Source organism: Dermacentor albipictus, chromosome 3, assembly GCF_038994185.2.
Source record: "Dermacentor albipictus isolate Rhodes 1998 colony chromosome 3, USDA_Dalb.pri_finalv2, whole genome shotgun sequence".
Lineage (NCBI taxonomy): Eukaryota > Metazoa > Arthropoda > Arachnida > Ixodida > Ixodidae > Dermacentor > Dermacentor albipictus.
The window spans coordinates 128,214,327-128,236,795 of NC_091823.1; the positions used below are offsets into that span (position 1 = coordinate 128,214,327).

Below are 22,469 nucleotides of genomic sequence, written 5' to 3' on the forward strand. Positions count from 1 at the left end.
GGGCCGAGTCGGCCGAGCAGGGTCACCTGTTTGGCCAACTCTCTGAGGGAGAAAAAGCGAGAGGTACGGCTTCACGGATTGTTGACTTGGAAGGGCTGGTAACGCGACGTGACGCTCCGTCCTAGTTTATTTTCTTCCCCCTTGCCACGGAGCATAGAGAGAAAAGGAAGGAATCTTGGAACAAAACTTATTTGCTAGTAATTTGCAGGAATCGTTGATTATCGATACGACAGAACGTTTGTTCAGTATAAAACTGGAGGCAATTTCATCCGCCTGTAGACTCCAACCACAGGACGACTGCTCGAAGATAAATAAGCGGATTGTGCAGTGATTGGTTCATTCGGTACACAATGCCTGCCGTAATTACTCCAACTCACATGTATTCCTCTGTGAGTTTTCTTCTCATGTCTGGGTACCCTGTGAATTGCTGGCCCTAGATAAACGTGCCCTTGCATAGATTCTGATGGCTGCCAGCCAATCATGAATTGTTGTTTTCTTGCCATGTTACTGTGTATTAGCTTTGCCTTGTGCTTATTAATCTTCAACCTTATAATATTGTGCTTTGTCGGCTAAGGTCCTCAGTCATTTGTTGCAATTCATCCTCAGCGTTTCTGAACAGGACTATGTCATCTGGAAACCGTAGGATGCTGAATATAAATAAAAATACCAATAAAGTGTTATTAAGTGTCATCGCCACAGGAATTCACAGTTGGGACAATGCTTTTCAATGCAGAAATTCTGTGGGCCAAGGTACCCTTGACGTGCAAAATATATGCCATAAATAAGCGTACCTCGGGTACGCAATGCGCATAGCTGAGCGTTATCCAGCTTCATTTCGTTTTTTTTTTCTTTTTGAAGCGTTGCGAATAGCATTGCCATGCTTCGGACGCGGGAATGCGTTATTCAGAGCCTGTATATTGGCAGCGCTTACAGTAAGAGCAACACATGGCATGACGTTATCTTGGCGTTTGCCATGATCCGAATGGAAAATTTGTTGCTTGCACCGAGCAAATCGATTACTCTTGTTTCTAATTGAAGGACTTAATGTAAGAGATCTTGCCATTGAAGGTTATGCATAAATATGCCGCAAAGAAATTCGCTTCAACCACTTTGTGCGAATAAAGTGGCAGCTTATACACAAGTTACATGGGCGTGCTAACCACAGTTAAGACGCATCTCAGTTCCGGCTAACCGAAGTTACACCCAGTTAGACGGAAATGCTAACTGCGGTTATTCCACTAACCATGGTCGCTGCAAACTGAGGTTGGCTACCTCAGTTAGCTCAGTTATATGAGGCTAACAGACAAGATAGCGGTACCCATGCAGATGGACGAAGGCGACGCGGCTCCAACGAAGGTGACGGCTGAAGCGTATTCCCAAAGGTGTGTCAACTGGTCTGTTGCAACAACAGAGTCGTTGATACGCATTTGGGAAGATAATCTTGCCACGCTGCGTTCTAACACGCGTAATGCGCGCATTTACGAACAAATGACGCAAGCCCCAAATGCACGCCTGCCTGCCGGCGAAGTGCCGTACATGGCCAAGCAGCTACGCCTAAAGCCGGAAAACCTGAACAAGCAATACCGGTGAGTACGGACACTTCAATAATCACGTTGTGATAGTGTATAGCGACTGTGTTTGTGCGTATATGTCGAATAAATCGATGCGTAAACTCAATAGCATGCAAAATAAGCGCTCGCACGCTGCGCCTGCCGGTGCAGTTGGGCCTAATCTTATGTGTGTGTCACACGGTGCACAATCGATCGCGGTCGAGTCCGATCGGGATCGAATTTCTTGGTCGCGATTGGCTCCTCTGCAAAAGCTATGAGAGTGTCAATCGCGGTCGGGAATTTCATTCCGGATCGTACTAGATTGCGAACACCAGTATTAAGTGAACATATTGCTCCGACATACAATTTGGATGGGCCAAGAGCGACAAGGCGTCTTGGATCCGGCCTTAGTTGAAACGTGATAGTGCATGTCCTCGCACGTTCACGACACGGTGATTATGTTTTGAAAAGGAAGCTGGCCAGCGAAAATCAAGCGACTGACGCTGCGTAATCGCGTGCCCGTTTTATTCTTGGCGTCACCGCACGTTCGCCGACCTTTTTATTACATCTGTTTGACTGCTTCAAAAGATCAGGCAGCTGAGACCTCACAAAGTCTGCGTTCCTTCCGAGTTCACACTAAGCATTTGGCATTGTAAGCATTGTTTATGGGCCCAAGAAGAGACATGCGAAGGAAGGGCATACATAAGAAGTCTGTGTGGGTTCTACCGCCATATGTCTCTTTATGTTACCCAAAGTGACGTTTAGCAGAACCCACGAACTTGCCCAAGAAGAATTCCAATTGAGCTGAATTGACATTGTACACCTTCTCAGACCGCCGAATGCTCAAGTGCATCGCAATGTTCTCTTCCTTCCTGCACCTTTTCTGTGCACAGTTCAAGAGAGGTGGGCAATATGTAACTTGCGAAAGCAGTGCCAATCTGTGTGCAATTTTTTATATCTGTAATAAATAGCACTATATGTAATTCTTCTTTCCCCTAATAAGGCGGGAAATTCTATTAAAAGTACATTTGCATGCTGTGAGGAGTTTTGTACACTAAATGAAATTTTCTTTTAGGAAGCTGAGGCACACTGGCTCATCAACAGGCTCGAAAGGTGTTGAGTGGCCTTTTTATTGGCAGTTACACTCATTTTTGGGGACGCCTCCTGTAAACGACACTAACCTTGTGGAGGAGAGCGTGGCGGTAATTTGAACTGTTTATCATTACAGTGCTATACATAGCTGGTGCACTCACTCATGAGTACTCTCACTCGTACTTGTTCCCCACTCATTTCACAGGAGTGAGTACTGGTGTTTGATTGGGACTGATTAGGATGGATATTAATGTGTACTAGTTGGAGCATGAATGAAATTCAGTGACGCTGATTTTGAGTGGACCGAAGTATTAACGGGGGTGATTGTTGGCGAGTGTGAGTGGGTGCATGTATGTGAGTGAGTGTCAGTGAGTGCGAGCAGGCGCAAGTATGAGAGTGAATTGGTGCTAGTAAATGTGGTGAGCATGGTGATGAGCATGGTGTGGTGAGCAAAATGTGGTGAGCATGACTGGGCGTGAGTATCAACTAGAGTCAGTTAGTACGCCATCTGCAAAAATACAGTTTCTACATGAATTATCGCATATAAAATAGTACTTTAATTGCAAATTTACAACAAATGTACAGGGGCTCCTGGACTAAACGCATGCAGCTTTGCTTGGCAAGGCACACAGCAATGCGAACAAATTTCCCCGGAGTTATGGGCACAGCGGCTAACAATGCCAGCGCAAATTATAATTTATTAATATAACGAGAGAATATTGTAAAACAGGTATGCACTTTAGTAACTGATGATTCAATTAGACATTTAAATGGGGTAACTGATTTCCCATCATTAGACACTACATGTTCAAAGGAGAAACAATAAAAATAGCTACTTATAGCACATTCACTTCATTGAAACATGTACCTCGACTGTGTGGAACAGTGAACCACATCTGCTTGAAGTTGTAGGTACTTCATTATGCATTTATGCACAAGTACATTAGAGCGTACGAATTTCAGTGAAAACATACACAAAAATATTGAGCTGTAATATATTTTCAAAGGAAGTATTGTTAAACAAATTAAATATGGCATAGAATGTCCACGCATGTGTAGGCAGTAGAAAGCACATTTGTAGTATGTGAAGAGCAGAAATGTTTTTCTCAAACAATGTTGCAGGATTCTATATATCTGTGATAGCAGTATCTTAAATGACACTGTTAGTGAAAGAGAAAAACGGTCATCCACCTGGCTGTAGCACGAAGTTGCAGAGTTGATGACAATTTTTCCCATTCGTGAAATTTTCTCCACCTTGCGGGCTTCCGCAAACTAACTAATTTGCCAGAACGCAATTTGGATTGAAAACTTTCATTTGTTTTCAAATGTAATCGCTAGAAGGAGTAGTTGCTATAACTGGAGAGAACTCTTTATTCTGACATGTAACATGCTGCATGTAACTTGTCGGAACGCAGCTGGTTGGTCTACTGGTTTTCAAGTAGATATGCTGCTGATCCAGCAACTAGTTTGCAGAGGTGAACTTTGAGTTTGCATGTATGCGCCGTCATCTTTTCCTGTCATACACAGGTGCCAGAAGTTAATGAAGCCCCTGATGAGGCTGAAGTCATCGCTTGATGGGAAGCAGAGCAAGATGAACATTTCACGACAGGATGTGGGGAAGGCAGCCCTGCGCCACCAAATAAAAACTGTGAAGACCAGAATACTGCTACCCCTGCCGCCAGCTGCCCACCTGACAGCAGAAAGCGAAAGCGGCCGTCATCACTTCTGCAAGATCTATTGGCGCCACACAGTCGCGCAGAAGCGAGAGCAAAAAAAAAAAAATGCTCAGCAATCCACTGAACTGCGCAAAGAGGTTGTGCAGCTCCAAAAGGAAGCAAATAAAATAAACAAAAACACCCTTGAGGCGATAAAAAACTATTTTGCATTTAGACGAAATAAAGATTCAATGGGAGGAACCAAACATGATTTTTGTTTTGCTTTCGTCAAACTCGTTCATAAAATACTCAATTTGGATGTCCCAGACATCCACCTGTACTTGTTTGCAATAAATGTCTAAACCAGACCTATCACTGTTTTCTTCTGAATAAGCGAGGCAAAATTTCACTCCTGAATTCATTTGTGTCAGTGAGAATACCACAAGGCAATTTTGCTTTTAATACACAAAGCACACTATGTGCAAATCAGCCTTTCAAAAAGATAGGTCCACCTATCGAAATGCCAGCCAGCCTTTATGAGGCACTTTAACCCTGTTTATACAAATTCTATTCACGCAGTGTACTTCCATCTGTCGGCGCCTTTCTTGACCTTGTATATAAAAAGTAGTCATCTACTCCAGCCTTCTGTAGTCTACCATTCATTCACAATACAAAAAGAGCAGAGCCATAAGTGACACACAAGCGAGTACAAGAAAACCAAAGCAGACAGCACATTTACACTGCACGCGAAGTAACGTTTACAACACACCGGAAAATTCGGGAGTAATGTCTATGGTTGGTGTAAGAAAACTTTCCTCATCGAGCATTGCACTGAAAGCGAGACCTTGCTTGTAGTAGACACAACTTCTTGCACAATTCTTACAAACTGTGCAAATGGAATTTGTGCAGCATATAGGTTGTAGACCGAGTGCATGTCACTGCCTCATGGTGTTTCCCTAAAAGTGCGGTGAGTCAAAACACTTAGCTGGTACAGCGTGCGGCAGTATGCTTTGCAAGTGCATTTCTCACTTCCACTCCTATAGTGGCTCATTATGACTGCTTGTACATACTGGCTGAGCACGCCTTGCATCTTCACTGCGTAAAACTTCAATCCAGCTAGCATCACAGTGATCTGTTAGATGCTCACGAATGTTGTTCAGAACACAGCAAGCAGGGATGATGCAGTTTACGCTATCGATCTCACATTCCAGGCCCTTATGCATGATTTGGAACCGCACTTTCAGCCGCCCGAAGGCGTTTTCCACAACACGTCTAGCGCTTGACAGATTATAATTGAAAATATGCGATACTGAGCCAGTAGGACCTGGCCTTGCAAAAGGTTTTTTCAAGTAAGGCTGCAAAGGGAATGCTTGGTCAAGAGAACAGGCCCAACCAATACTCCTTCAATTGATTTGGCATTCAATCTGAACAAATTGCTGCTCATGTGCACTTGGCAGACGTGACCGCTCGAATACTGCCGCATCATGTATTCGACCCGGGGATCCAACGTTCGTGTACATAAATCTGTAGCGGTGATCAACAACAGCGAGAAGAACGGTGCTGTACCACCCTTTATAGTTGAAGTAGTCGGCGGCGTGCTCTTTCGAAGGGCAGACTTCAATATGACAGCCATCCAGGGCGCCAATTCCTTCAGGAAACCCTATAACAGCGTTGAACTGACGCATATGCTCTACTAGCCCTTGTGCCGAGGGGAACCGCACGTACCGCGGTTCTATGTGTCGCTCAACAACACTGCAAAGCTCGCGGAATATTGTATTAACGGACGGACGGCTGACGCCAAAGGGATTGGCCACGGTTCTCTCCTCAGCGGATGTAGCCAGCCGATACAAAGCAATCGCCACGCGCTTCTCCAGAGGGATGGCGCTGCGCATGTTCGTGTTTTGCCGTGTTATCGATTTGCACACACTCACGATATATCGAAACGTGCCCCTATTAAGTCGGAAGTTTGCCTTAATTTCGGGAAAGTGTGGGAGCGTGTCTTCATACCACGATTGTGCCCGCGGGTGCGACCGCACATTCGAACAGCCGTGGCCACGAGTAGACGACACTGCCTTTCAGCGTTCTCTCTTTCCTGTTCAAGTTCTTCAATGTCTTGCAGTACACGTAGCACTTCCATCTGCTTATTGTGCAGCGCTGTTCGTTGAGCGGCAAGCATAATGAAGAAGTCGTCGAGGTCTTCGTCCCCATCAAAAGATACAACGTTGCTCAACACCATCGAACAGTTCATGTCACCAGATCAAAGCTGGCAGAAACGACAGAAGAAAAAACGTCAAGCAATAAGGTACACACTCTAGCAAAAACACCAGAAACACAGGGATCACAGCTAATCACAGCGCACATGCTCAGGTAAACATACCAATACAGCAATGGATTGCCTTGGCTTTCGTACCGACCGTGAAATAGACTTCGGCCCACGTTCGACTGATTGTCTCTAACTGCTGCCGAACTCCGCTAAAGCAATTGCGTCAGTATACTCAGAGAGTGCAGATGTTAATACGACGGACACATATTAAAGAAAATAGAGTTTTTATGTCAATATACTTAGAAAGAACAGCTAAAGAATTCATTTTCATTCGCAGTAATGAATATCACGTGACCTACTTCACAGAGCTGCAGCGGCACTGAGGACAGGTTTTCATGTGTAACATATGTCCATCTGTAGTTACCGGTAACCGTAGTTCCATCCGGTAACTGAGGTGCGTCTTAACTGTGGTTAGCACGCCCGTGTAATAGGGTATTAGTGGCTATGGCATTGCGCTGCTGAGGTCGAGGTCGCGGGTTCGACACCCAGCTGCTGCAGCTGCTTTCTAATGGAGGCGAAAAAATAAAAAAAGAACGGTCGTTTGTTTAAATTTAGGTGCATGTTAAATAACCCCAAGTGGTCAAGACTAATTAGGAGCACCCAACTGCAGCGTACATCATAATCAGATCGTGGTTTCAGTGCGCAGAACTCCAGAATTAAATTACGTTAAACGACTTCGATGATTCGGCGATGCTATATCGCAATTAGAACCTCTGTGGACTATAAAAGCGCTAAGAGTATATTAGGATGTCTGTTTCGACGCCTCTAGCTTGGAATGTCATTCACGAATGCACCTTCCTCTCTCATTCGAATGGCGGCTAGTAGTCGTGCATGGGCCATTTGTGGGCTTAGAAGAGCACTCCTAGTTGCTCAGCGACTGCTCTCACTTGAGCGCGTAAGAAACATCAATCTACACATCGCTATAGGCAAACAACCATGCGCTCTGAAAAGTCCTCGTCTACTTCTGCGAGGAAAATTTTTCTATAGGCGAAGACGAAGAAATGAAGGTCCTGACCCTGGCACCACTAAAGAAAATAGTGTTGTCTTTTTACCTTCCTCTCTGCCAAAAAAGAAAAAAATGTTTGACACTAAGCCTGACTAGGCGTCTGCGCAGCCAGTTGTAAAGACGGCGTTGTGTTTTTTGAAGATTTCTGATAGCACTAGAGGCAGTGACTGTCGCGCACAGCGCCATGTTTTCTCACCGTGTGTTTTTCTTTTTAACTATCATTCCTTTTTTTCTACCCCTCTGTACCCTTTATCTGTTTTCCCAAGAACTCAATAGCTGACAAGTCGGGCTAGTCAACCTACCGGTCTACCATTCGCACTTTTTTTCATGCTACACGGGCACTAACGTTTGAATGTTTCTCTCATTATTGTCGGATTTGTGCCGTCGAGGCACAAGAATCCTGGAAAATTGCTAGAGGAAACGCTGGCGGGCTAGTGTGCAGGGGATTTACGACGTCTGCGAGATCTACGGTTCAGCCAGTATGATAATGATAAGTAGTACATGTATTTGCGTATGATCTTCGTTCTACTCATAGCTTCAAATGACTTTGACACTTTGTAAGTTGGTCATTTTCAACAAAACGCTGCGTTTTTTTAAAGCTACAGTACGCTATAAATATGCGCGTGTGCCGAAATTCACGGTTTATTTGCGTTAAGAAGAACATGATTAATCGGAAATTTAGAATAATGCCACGAGGACGTGTGAAGTCCCGAGCACGAAGATTATGCAAACCCACGCCAATCGCTTCCGTGGCGTAGCGCCAGAGTAGCCTCTGTTAATTATTTGCAGGAGGTACTTTCCCATGAAGTGGCAAACTTCAGCACGCGTCACGTCCGTTTGCTGAAGTTCGTGCGAGAAGGAGCGCACTCTTGAGCGGCGCGCCTGAGGCCAGCGAAAACCTCTGCATTGGGCTAACATTCTGAGCTATTTCCGGGGGCATGAGTACTAGAAACCTACAAGCCGCAGGATAACCAGGTAGCCTGACCTACTGCGCTTCCCTGTAGATAGTACGACGTATATATACTTTAATAACAAACAAGATGTAGAAAAGAAAACAGCAGTGTGTTAGACAGACGCAAGCAAAAGGCACAGTTTTGATCATAAAGGAAACAAAGGTATCAGCCCATGAATCATCCGTGTGCAAAGGCTAAAGGAAACAACTTTTCGTAGATCTGCGCATGAGCAAAAAGAATGGACTCAAGTGCGCGAGGCATTCTCGGCCAGTAAAGTGAAAAAATATCTGACTCTGATAACTGAGTAACTGAATCCTGATATAAGAAATTATAGTCACGGAGAGTTGGTTATCTGTGGTTCTCTGATGGTATGTGGCGATTGCGCGCCTTGATTTTTATCGGTCATATTATTCCTCTTATCCCTGCGCACATGCGTAATGTATTTTAACAAGTACATTTTGTGTACCAGAGCACAGTTAATATGCCATTGTTTTATTTTGATTTCTTGTGGAACTTTAATTATGGTGCCCATTCAGTGAATTTCCTTCTTCATTCTCGTTTGTGTGGCGTGGCCACGCTATCGTAATACGTTAACTATTAACTGGCTATCAATATTATCAGGAAGCTCGTATCTGGTTTTGACCCGTGAATCGCGTTCAGGCCCACTTGTACGACGTTTCATTGTATGATGATCGGCCCAGAAGATGACTGACCTATCTGAAGTGTAATATAACTCATCTTCTCGTGTGCCCAACTTCATCCCAAGGAAATAGTAGAAGATTCCTCGCAAGCTTGCCTTTGTGCAAAAGAGGACATGGATATGCTCCGAGAAGAACCTCTTTGAATGTTCTACAGTCCACAGCCGAACTTTCAGGCCGTCTTTGTAATCGTTGCAGTTCGTGGTGTTCCACGCTATGACTCGATTGCGCACAAAGATGGGCACGTTTGTTAGCCGATTACTGGCTGAAGAACATTCATCATCATCATCATCAGCCTGGTTACGCCCACTGCAGGGCAAAGGCCTCTCCCATATTTCTCCAACAACCCCGGTCATGTACTAATTGTGGCCATGCCGTCCCTGCAAACTTCTTAATCTCATCCGCCCACCTAACTTTCTGCCGCCCCCTGCTACGCTTCCCTTCCCTTGGAATCCAGGCCGTAACCCTTAATGACCATCGGTTATCTTCCCTCCTCATTACATGTCCTGCCCATGCCCATTTCTTTTTCTTGATTTCAACTAACAACATCGTACTACCGTAGAACTATCGTAGAACCGTAGAACTACCGTAGAACCGTACTATCGTAGAACATTCGCTCTACGATAAGTATCTGCAGGAAAATTTAACTGTTCTGTCGATTTAAAGGGGTACTGCCATTATATTTTCGACTAGAATTTTTTTACGGGAAATGAACGCTATATAGCTCTAAACTCTAGAAAAAGATAGTGGCAAGCCTCAGAGCGCCGTAAATAGCTTTTCCACGTCCTGTTTCAGTTTTATTTCACTGGAAGGTACTGTATTGTGACGTCATGACACTGCATGTGGGACCTTGGGAGCAGGACATTGCGACATTATGACACTCATCCCCTGCTCGTTCGGTCGCTTCGTATATACTATATGCTGCATGCTAATCGTTGTGCCAATGTAGCCGCATTACAGGGGACGACCGAGCAGGCCGGAACGAGTGTCGAAACATCGCAATGCCCTGCTTCCGCCACAACGTAGTGCGTCATGACGTCATAGCACAGTAGAAAGGAAACAAAGAGTGGCTGTAGAAAAGCTACAATATTAAATTATTTGGAGTACTGTGAGGCTTGAGACTGTTGTTGCTCTTGTGTTTAGAGGTGCCGGACCTTCATTTAAAGCAAATAAAGAATACTCGAAAATATCGTGTCAATACCCATTTTACAAACTCGTACTAGGGCAGCGAAGTTCCTCAGTCGCGGCTCAACCCTGAGGTTATCTGTTAAGGCGAAACCGATGAACGCTTGTTCCGTGTTCAAGCCAGCCTGTATCATACTGTGAGCACATAACGCCGGACTGACGAGTTTACATCACGCGTCATACGATGATGAACAATTGTTTCGAACGCCTTCGGGAATCATCCCTGTCACTCGTTTCAAGTCGCTTCAGTGGTTTACGATGTATGAATACATTGCCTTTTTATTAAAAAGGTAGGTGCTTTTGACTGATGCCGGGGGGCTAGGATAATTAGTGTATATGTTTAGTCAACAGGGGAAGGATAAGCATATGATAATGGTCAGGCAAGTTATTGCGTGGGCTTCATAGTCTGAACAGCAGACCGGATTTGTTAGAAATGGTTAGAAGCTATATAGGCGCAAACGGCACACTCTTCGAGGCAGTCTGCTGGTCGGATCTAGGACTCCGCAACCCAGGATCGTCGTCCTCAACAGATTTGTGACGCGTCTATATTCGTGATCCTGACATTTCCAAAACAGGCGACTGGCTATGGGTCGGAATTGTGCGCGGCTGCAGCAACTTGATAGTTGAACTGCATCGTATACAGTGTCTTCAACATCTTCAGTGCCGTCGGTGGTTTCGCTTCCTTAGAAGATACGTCAATACCAGCGATAATTAACATAGGGCGTTTGGGAAAACCGATTACATACAACGGAGAAGCACCTGTCCGGCACTCGGTAGCATCGATGGTCGCGGATGACCACTGGCAGCTACATTACTACGCTAACAGCAGCCTTGCGCTCTTCAGCAAGATTACATATTACTTGGCGCTCATCAAAGGGCTGTATTCGTAGCGAAATAATTTCGTTTGTGCTCAAGCCTCTCAGGCGACAAGGACTGTGAGGAAGCCGGGGTTACGGCATGGTCGCAACTCCTTGAACTACATATACGCCCACTTCCAAGGGGAACAGTTTCGTTTCCATCGATAGCCCCATGCCCTTGTATATCCAGCGTATTTGTGTCCGGGCAGGCCGATCATCTGCGTCGTATCGCTTGTGCGTTGCACATTGTTTCTTGATTCAATGAATCAAGTCGCTTAAGCTGTGTCTGTCTTTACACGCACGAAGTGCTGCTTGTGAGTCAGTGTATATGTTTACAATTCTGTCGGGTTTTTTATGTTCTCTTCGCACATTCGATGAACGATGTTATGCTTAATAACGCTGTCCATTTAACTCAGGTCGAACAGTATGGCGAGTGACGGGCCGGTCGTCAGATCTCAAAAATTGATGGCTCCCACGGAAGTCTCAATCATACTCTGCTCGTCGTCTTCTTGTTCTGTTTCTTTTGCTGCTATGCTGCATGCCGATGGTGGAAGCACTGAGGCGTCTACGTTTGCGTGCACAGTCTCGTGCCTTTGTTTTTTCATCGTGCCGTCGTACGTATGAGTATAGATGGTCCGAGTAATTAGCAGCCGTGTTATGCAGTGTAGTGGGCCCAGATGACAAAGGACAGATCTGATGGGAGCGTGGACTGGGTGGGGGGGGGGGGATAATAATAACAATAATAAAGAGATCGTGTTTTGGTTCTGTGCACGCTTGCTGTGGAATGTTACATTGACGCAGTCTATGACAGGATAGCAACATATATTATGAGGATAACGCTGAGTATAGCCTGCAGAAACGCGAAACATCAGTCGTATTTTTCAACGTGTCAACTGGATGAAGACGTCAAGTATGATTTGCCTGAAAGCATCACGACTCCCAAGCTTCGCGAGTTCGTCGTCCAAAAGGCTGGGAAGCCCTATTGCAAAAACCAGCGTCTTCCAGAGCCTTCCAGTGTGAAACCAGCGCGTTTCATTGGCACTGGATTGCACTGGGTATGTTGGCGCTCGCTGGGACTCACTGGGACACCAGTGAGAACGCTGTGTAAGAGCTGGGTCACACAGGAAGAGACGCTAGTTTCACTGCCATGACGCTGGGGCCCACTGATTTGTGCTGTGCAGGCACTGGTTCTTGCTGCAGTTCGCTGGTTCGCACTGTAAACTGCGCTGGTTGTGTTTGTGCCGTGGTGGTTCCAGTACGCAAGGAGGAGCGCTGCTGAATATGTAATGCTTTATACAATTTCATCGCTTGATAGTAGTCTCTTGTCCTAAATAACGCTATATTTTGGGCTCATAGAACTCTATTTCATGTCGCAGCTTGGAATAAAGGTGCGTGAGCTGCCCTGTTTATTCATGCACATTTGACACTGAAGATCACTTTCGTTTTTAGCATTTTCCCTTTTGACTGGGCGGATAGCTAAATTCTTGAACGAAACCACGCAAACGCTGAAGACGCCGCGTTCTTTAGTAGTTCGCACGTAACATATGACTGGGAGTTGTCGCCGTTGTCGCAGTGTTGTGGAGTGGACATGAAATGCAGAAGTCGTTCAGACGCGCTCGAACGGGCCCCGAGTTCAAAGCCTACCGCTGACTGATATTATCGCGCCGATAACAAAGCTGGGGTGATTCGTGCCCTTCCACTTTCTCTATTGTGCTAATTAAAGTTCTGAGGCTCAAATACACACATTTTAGCTTTCGCCAGCTATATACCCGCGCCGAGATCGGTCCCCACGAAAGCTTAGCCCTAGCCTATCCGACGAGTCCGTCTTCACGCTATCGGCGCGTCTAAGCTCAGAAATCAAGAAGTCTAACAAGAATAAATAACTCTTATATTTCAGCGTTCACATCGGTGCTCTGAAAGAAACAATTTTTTCATGTCTACAGTGCCAGCACAAGAAGCGATGACCGCCGATGTGACGCGTCATAAACACAGGTATATGCGCTAACGCCGAAGGCTCCCAGCAATAGCCTGTGTTTCTCTGACGAAGATATATGACTAGACAGACGTGTTGACTGAAAGGCATCACTGATCTAAGAAAACGTTGCATATCGCTCGCGTCAAGAACAAGAAACGGCCATTGAAATCGGCAGTAACAGCCCTACAGCGTCCCGGGTTGCCGGTTCATTTAGGAATGTTTTCGAAGTTAAAATACCTATCGCAAGTGAAAATCGATGTTGTGGCACTTCCGACCATGCTACTGAATACGGACAGCAAATTTTTCTTTGTAGTGCAGACGTGAGATTTAGTACCTAGTGCCGAGTGCCTACTGATATGCCATCTATTCCTGGTGATTTATTTTCCGAAAACTAAACATACAAATTTTTAAGTCAGGCGTTCTTGCCTTATAAGCTAGCCAAAAACATGGACGCCGACACTAGATTCCTTCAACGTACAATTATTTCCCTATTGGGAAAAAGCGTTTTCAGAAGCACGCGAAAGGAAATGGTTGAATGGATTAACAATCACTGTCTTGTCATCTGAAAATGTGTCAATGGGATTAGAAAGAACTTTGCTTCCTCTCCTAAAATTATCTAATAATGACCATGTTTTCGCGGGACTTTTGCATGATTGGTTGAATTTAATAAAAAACTACAGTCTTTTGCGTTGTTTGCAGAAGCCTGACTTCCTTGTCTCTTGCCATTTTATATTCAGCTTTTTATACCACATCTATAGGAACACGTTTGCTGCGTTTCCAGAGCCAAACTGCATACGATAGGGCACGCCTAATATACGCATAATTAGGCCAGCTAACATGATTTCTGCATTTCACTACAGTATATGCACTTAGGCGCTCAAAAAGTTTAAGTTGATTGCAGAACTTTTCGTATACGTTATCGACAGCACTGTCATCAATCAGCAAAGACCAGTCGAAATTAGAGATGTGTTTCATGAATTTTTGTATTAGTGACTTGAAGTTCCATATTATTGCTTTCTGTATTCCCAGCTGAGTCGTGTTCTTCAGCTAGAGAAGGCTTCGAAAGGCTGCAGGCTACAAAATGGTGGTCAGCTAACTTCTGACTTATGACGCAAGCAGCCAAGGAAAAGTCAGATGCACGTGCCGAAATGTGGTCTCTACAGGACTCTACTATTCGGTTATTCAAGCACTCTTCTCTAGTCGGGTGATTTATGATGGATTCAAAACCACAAGAAGACAAAACCGATGAAGTAATCAGAAACAGTAGTTGACGTGACGCATAACGTATTTATGTTCAAATCACCAGCTAAGCATAACTGCACAGCTGAACATCCATTTGCCAGTATTTCATCGAGCTCCGCCAAGAATCGCCTGACCCTGTTACATGGTGGACGATATAACTCAAGAAGTATTAAATCGGCCTTTGAACTATTTATTTTTATGGCCAGGCATTGCGCATGAATGAATGTCATATCTACTCCAGACGTAACAGCATGTCAGGAACAAAAATCGCTATACCACCTCTTCGCCCTCGTGGCCGGGTCACGAAATGTCAACGATAATCAGAAATCGTAAACATATCGGCACATACGTGCAGTATACTTATTTCAATAAGAACAAAGGTGTCAAAGTAATTGCTAGCCGTTTGCGCTATCTCTCTAAATGCATTCCAATACTTTCGGAGGCTTGTTATGTTTACGCTGACGAGAGTAAAATTATGTTGCGGACCTCAGGTCAAACGCACCTTTGAAACTTCTAAAATCAGTAATCACACAGTAACTATAGGCCATGCAGCTTATATAATTTTAGGAATATCAGCTGGCCTGATTACTCGGATCAAATGCGCACCTTCGCCGTTCTTCACAAAAATCTTGCCGCTTTTACCACACGTGAACTTGTACCCATTATCCTTAGGCACCGTTCTTGCACGCCAAAACAAACTACGATTTACTTTAGTCAAGTTATCGTTAAAAAAACAACTTGGGTAGAAAACCGTTCTGGTGTAGCAGTCGCAGTTTTCCTCGTGATTCAAACCAAGCTTCTTTCGCTGCTGCAGAAGTGAACCGCGTGAGGACTGTCGGGATCGATTTACGTTTATTAGGCACGCGATGCACCACCTCCACTTCAGTAATTGAAAAGCTGGATAGCTCTAGCTTGATGGGTACCTCTGAGAAAACATTCCTTAAGTTTTCGTTTTGCTCCAGTGCAAGGCCTTCAATTTCCAAGTTCGCCTTTCTATTGTACTGTTCGTTCTCCTTTTGTACTTCTTCCAAAAGCTCAAGCTGTACCGCTTGGGCCTTGACTGCTTCCTTCAAGTGAATAACTTCTTTTTCCTGGGCCTTCTCGGGCTCTTTTTTAGCTTTTATGTTTTCCATTACTGAATCATAATGCTTCGACACAAATGAGACCGAATCCTGTAGTTCCTTAACAATCATGGAAAGCTTGGTAAATTCAGCCTTCAGCAGAAGTCGGGAATCCACTGTTGCATGCAGGAGGAGGAGGAGGAGGAAATAAAGAGAGAAGGCAAGGATTTTAACCAGAGATGCGTCTGGATGGAGTTAACAAAGAAAGGATACCCTTTTATTTCTTTGAGCTCAGAAGCCAAGCATCGCCCAACGGAACTGCCGTTCTGTCTGGCTACGCTCCATGTGCAATGGGTCACGCTGCCTGCCTGCTCGACTTGTTTTGCAGGTCCAAGTGTCTCGCTTAGTTTGACTCTTCGACGCAAAAGTACTAGGTGCTATGCCCGAGCAGGTGAGAGCCGTGTTTGCAATTGACCCAAGTGCACTCTTAATCTGGTTCCATGTAAGTTCCAGTTAAAAGTGTGATCCATATATATTTATCTGGATCCCTACTGTCAATAAATGGAACGAGACATGTAAGTGGATCTTATGTGGAACGTTCGTTCTGTTTTCTTTATGTTTATCATTCTTATCTGGAACTCCGTAAAGGGGAGGAGGAAATGTTGTATGATCCAGTTATCGTTCCACTTACGTTCCAGTAAAATTTCTAGACAGTGCGTTTGTCTATTGTTTGCTTGCGTCTTGTTCCACATAACTCGTGCGCTGCAGTGAAGTGTGCAGTGTATCGTGCGTTAACTACATCATTGCACCACATGTAAATTTGGCGCTCTTTGGGCGAAGATCTCCTTGACACATACACACATGACATATGAAATTACAGAAACTTAGGCTGTATCTGTTAAGCTATCTTACAGCAGTTGACATTTATAAACTGCTAAGGAGGATTTTTAGTGTTGTCATTTTACATAAAACGGAATCCCTGTTCAACAACGCCATAAAAAGAATAAACAACGCAAGCAAAAGATATATCTTAGCGAAAAGCATAACTTGCAGGAACTTCTTGTCAGGTTGTCTGCGGTGCTCAAACGGTCTTTGTGTACCTGGTCTTGCTTTCACTAATTTCAGACGCGCAGTACACCAAAGCGTTGGTGTCGTTGCCCTCTCTTGTGCGTGTCTCAGTTTGCGCTTAAGTTTCAATGACGAATGTTCAACAACTAGCTCGTCTCTCCATTTTACTTCAGTGCGTCTAAAATTAATAACTTGAATTCTAGAAGGTCTGGCGTCTTTCGGTGCCCACTCTGCTGTTTGGACGAAGCCCATAACTGCCTGGGCTCAAGAATGTCTGGTGAACAGCGCGCTTTTCTGAGCACCTCGGTTGCGGAACAATTGTTGAGGCTATCGCGTGTTGTGCATTTGTCTAACAAGTAGCACCATAGAAACAACGACTTCGGTTCAACGTTCAGCCATTTCCTCGCTGTGGTCTAGTACGATACACAGTTAAGCACGCTTAAGCAATATGTTAATGACTACAGGCTTCAGTTATAATGAACCCTTGGGTCACGTTGCGGTATATATTACGCATGCTTATACGCATGCAAGTGTGGTTGCATTTTTCTGCTCGTGGTGGCTCTTTCATTTCCTTCCACAAGCAAACAAAAATATAAGTTTGCAGGGAACAGTCGACTCTATACGATTCAGAAGTGGGGAACGAAATTAAACTTTGAGAACTTCAAATACTTCACAGTATCTGCAGTAAACTCTGTGCATTAATGCTGATATCATATTATTTTTCTAAATTATGCACTACAACAAAGGAAAAATTCGCAGTGTAAACATCTATTTCTTCATGGTAACTGTAGCTCACTGAATGACACTTCCGTCTCCTGCTGCTCCCTTGTGTATTATTTTCCTGCAGAGCTGGCGTTTAGGAGGAAAAGAACTGTGCCGAAACGGGCCCCTGCATTACTTTCTAATAAATTGTACTACACTTTCCCCTGGCTATATGCGAGTAATCTTGTCATGTGTATTTCAAAGAGTGTCGCATTATATTTTTGTGGTAATGACCAGACCTGCTGTGGTCAAGGAAACGCAGCAAATGAAGCAGCGTACATTTTGTGCTTATTGCTCTAAACAGCAACGCTGAAAAGCTGTCTTCAAAAAATGTTCAAGTTGTTTCGCGCGCTCACGGCCAGCAGCGCGAAACAACTTCAGTAGAAATTAACGGGCTAAGCGGATATATATATATATATGCTTAGCCCGTTAATATACATATACATATATATTATTGCAATTATACGTATTAACCTATTAATAGCTAAACACGGCGCCCTGAGAGCGCGCGGCGCGTTGTCGTTTCCGGACACAAAAATAAAAGCGCCGACGGCCGCGGAGTTTTCACGCGCTGTTCCGCGGGCGGGCCATGGGCCACATCACCCATATAATCGGTATACCTCCATGTGCGCATGCGCGACGTCTGACGAGCTCTTCTCGCCCAAGGTCCCTCTATTGGCCTCGAGCTCCACCACTGGAAAAGCTGGCGCCACCGTCGGCGTGACGTGCTAGGAGGGATCACGTGGACATAGCGGCCGCGTCGGCTGCTTCGGGCGCGCCGAAGGGAGCTGAAAACGAGTTTAAATTCCCTCGAACGCTGCGGTCCACATTTAGTGGCGAAATTTTCCCGCTTCGAGTGTCTCCTTTACAACGCTTGAAAGCACTACAATAGGTAGTGTCTGCCTTTGAAGGCGCGCAACATGGTAGGCTACTGCTCGGTGCCGCAGGGCCGGACGCACGTAACGGAGGCCGCTGTCAGCCTTATTCACACGTAGCCGCAGGACAAGAAGCTGCGTGAAGCTTGGCTCGCGAAACATAAAACCAGCAAACAGTCATCGGCTACAACTCGGGTATGCAGCAAGCACAGACGCGAGGAAGATTTCTGCTACGGCGCCCGGTCTGCGATGTTCTGAAAACGCGCACTGAGACGCTCGCCCGAGTTCGCTGCCCGACTAATGTTATGACGGTTTGGTGTATGAACTTGTCGATGCTATAGATACTGGCAAGTTCAGTGGAGTGGAAAGGCAGCGGTAAGAAGCGCATTTAAAAAAAAGCATGGCTTATAGTCATGTTTGTGTTATGAATTAATGCACTGGATTACAAAAAAGGAGCAGAACGAAATTGCACGCTGAGAGCACCGATAAACATACAGTGCGACGCAACTTGAGAAATAGTATTGAACGGTCAAAGAATTTAGAAGAAAAAAAAGATTGAATCGTCGCGACGGCACATCACAGTCCCCGTAGGCGTCGAAGTCTCTACAATGAAATTATTTTTGAACAGCTCTGATAGCGCCCACGCAACAATGGTTGCTTGTATACTGTCAAATGCTCATTCTGCGGCCTAAAGCTCATGGCACGGTGCGAAAACGCGCGCGCGGAGAAAGCGAAACAGTGCGCGGACAAGCATGCAGACGCGCACTCGGTCGCTGCGAATCTGCGCGATCGCTGCATTGAGGCTTCGTTCTATTACACTCAATTTAGTTATACAAACACTATAAGAACATATTTCACATAGTTTGCTCTCAGCGTTTGCCTACCTTTCACGCAAGAAGCCGGTTCGGGAGACTCCATCGCAGCGACCGCGCGCAGTGGCGTTCACTGTACGTATTCGGTAAAGAGATAGCGTCTGTAAACGATTGTTTGCTTTCCGTTTGCCCAAGATTATTATTTAGACAGTAAGAAACTTCTCTCGTTTCGAAAATACTTACAGAAATGTCCGGGAGAGCTCGCGCGTGATGTTTTCAGTGAGCGCTGACAGCAAAACCTATGAGGAGCGCGCCACGTGATCCCTCATACTACGCCAGCGAGGCGCTTCCGATAGATGGCGACTCCGTAACTCCTCGCCGCCAATATTCTCGCCGGATCGCCGGCGCGGTTTGCGTTTGGACGCGCAATATAGTGGGGCAGCAACTGCTACAACACCAAAGTGCGAAAAATGCGCAAACACTTGTAACGATCGCAGCGCCCCCATCTCTCAGCATTTCCTCCGCTACTTGTAAACGTTCACTTCACCAACGCCACCAGTGGCAGGCGCAGTACAGTGGCGCGTCCCGCGCCTGATTTGAGCTACTAAAAATGGAGGTGGTGTGGTTTCGGCCAGTTTGGCGGAAACCGTTACTTTGTGAGGACGTACGACTGCGACATTCTTCTGATCATGTGGCTGTATCACTGTATTCGCTGCTGGACGAAGCGGAGTGGTGAAGTTGCTAGGAGGCGCAAAAAAAAAAAGAAAGGTCAGTGCTGCATATTTATGTGCTCGTTACGATTGTTGCTCAGTGAAACCAAGAATACCACTGTGTCGGGTAGGATACCGCTACGCTGCCCTATGTATTCAGTTGAATTCAGGCACGCCTGCTAAACTCGCTCTACTAAGACATTACTGCTTATATAGTCCGATAGCTTAATTTGAGTACCAGTGCGGCGGATTTGTTTCCAGTGCTCGTAATGGAGAAATCTAGATGACGGAATGACGGCAGTTTTTCCGCCTAATTGCAGATCGCGAGACAAAGGGCGATTAGGCACATCGAATTATTATGCGTACTTCGTCATTTATGCTGTCTTAAATTCTGCTCGGAAATTTTTATTAGTAGCGTGCAACTTCACTTTGTTTTGGCGTAACGTAATCGGTAAACGGCAATTCGCGTCAATTTGCGTGCATCGGAATCCGCTCGACGTTCATGACTCCATCCACGTTGCTGGTTCGCGTGTTAGTTTCCCATTTATCTGTATGCCCCCTTACAGTATGTTGCTTAGTAGGATATTGACGCTCGCTTTAGCTGACAGCGGGTGTGAATCTTCGCACCGTACGACCACGTGTTTGCCGCTCGCCATCTCGCTCTCGCACGCTTAGCAACTTCCAAGCAAGTTTGGAGGAGCTTGCGTCCTTGGACTTCGTATTTTTTAAAACTTGTGGGTTGTTCCCTCTGTTGTTTTGTTGTTGGCGGCCGCACTGCCTAGGTTTGGCTGTGTACGTTAGGTAGTTGTTTCATGTTTCTTCCAATGACGTTGGCCTTTTCAGATGTTATGTTCACACTACACTTAGCTTGCTCCCTGACGTAGAGAAATGTAAGAGACAGTGGTTGTCTTAGCAGTAACGTGAGCTCACGCTACTGTCGCTTTATAATATGACCATTTTGCGGCACCTTTTATTAGTAACAAAAATATTTCATTCGTCGAGGGAAGAAAGGGACGAACACATGCCTGGCCTGGTAATCAGAAATTGTGCCGCCACTTCTACGCCGTGGATGTCAGTTCTGGTAGCACGACAGAACAATTGCCTACAACGCGTACGTGCTGATTACGTTCTTACGTCATGATGTGCGCAAAAAATTACGCCATTTCTGCGCGTCCTCAAACTTAATATACTGCAAGCATAGCTACGTTCTCTGTTCTACAATAACCTGTGCAGAAACTGAATATGGCTGTGTCCACTTGGATAGATTCTGACAAATATTCTTGTTTTTGTATGCAAAATAAAAATGAAAACATTATTTCCAGTCTCTACACGAACCCTTCCCGTCATGGCTGTGGCATCCACTGTGGCCGAAGACATCTCGGGCGTACCGAGGGTCGTTGTGACAAGTGCGACTGCGACGAGTTCCGGCTCACTGTGGAGCTTATGAGCCATGAACGAATGCCGCTTGGGTGGTGCATATTATGAGGACATTCACCAGTCGCGCATGGATCATTTACAGGTGGGCCTAAAATATGTTCATATATTAGTATGTCTCTAAGTGTTTAGCAGTGAAACCTTACCAGGGCTTCCGCAGCGGATGTTTTCTTTTTTTTTCGTAAGAAGGCTCCTCTCCAATTTTTTAGTTGGTCTGAACCACCTGTCCTGAATGAAGAGCAAGCTTTCTAAGCGATTTTGGTCTGTGGAGCCGCAACTGGGTCAGTTGAGTATTGCAAACGAAAAAAAAAAAACAGCTTTGAAACCGCCGCCGATAGAAAGGAGCAACATATCTAGAACATCAGGAGAAAAGACGAGGAATGCGAGATAGAAATTCAAGACGTTTTGCTCATATCTAGAACATGCGGGATATCATACCTTCACTTTCAGTCTTGCTCTTTTCTTTTAGTTTCTCTGTGTGCTGAAGTACAATAGAACCAGTACATATTTCTAAAATAAAATAGATTACCTCATTGTAACTACAATAATATTTTTTTTTGTGCACCATCAGTTACAGCGTCATATGCGTTGTACCGCGAGGAACACGAAGGTATGCTGTTTCTTATTAGCATGACTCTTTTGGGTCGTTTGTAGAAGGCTTTATGATTATTTGTTTAGCATATTCTTCTACAAGATAGGCTCAGTGCGGCCATACAAAAAATTTTTATAGCGTGCATTGAAGCTGATGCTGCAAAAGTGAAAAAGGTGGAGTCGTGCACACATCATATTTGATCGTCTGATTTACTACTCTGCTAACGGCATTATCCCGAAAAATTAAAACCCCTATAAGCGTTTCCAGCGAATGTCTTAGCGACTCGTTGTTGCTGATAATAGAGCGCCTGACGTTGAGGAGCACGCTACTATAATTACGGGAAAATTCAATGCTTTGTCGAGTGAATATTTTTATTTGGCCTGTTATTGAAATGAAAAATACAGTAAACCTTTGTCACTGTGTACTTCTTAAGCCATTTCTAGGATGGAAAAGTCACAAAAGGTTGATGTGGGCAAGTTCGTGCATGATGTTAACGGCGCAAAAAAAAAAACGGGAATCAAAAGGGTCCACGTACAACAACATGGTGCCGAACTTCCAACTATATTTCGGTAGCACGGCAGTTGGAAATTCTAAGACCCACGTGTTGTACGCTTTCCCT

The 22,469-nt window shown here is 45.0% G+C and overlaps 1 long non-coding RNA gene across 1 annotated transcript in view; it reads left to right on the top strand.

Moving 5' to 3' along the window:
* LOC135901650 (uncharacterized) overlaps window positions 1-22,469 on the top strand; it is a 49,919-nt gene that overhangs the window by 25,329 nt on the left and 2,121 nt on the right. Inside the window, exon 2 of the long non-coding RNA XR_010564208.2 lies at window positions 21,147-21,343. This is a non-coding gene — a long non-coding RNA (uncharacterized lncRNA). The remainder of the gene's footprint in view (window positions 1-21,146; window positions 21,344-22,469) is intronic.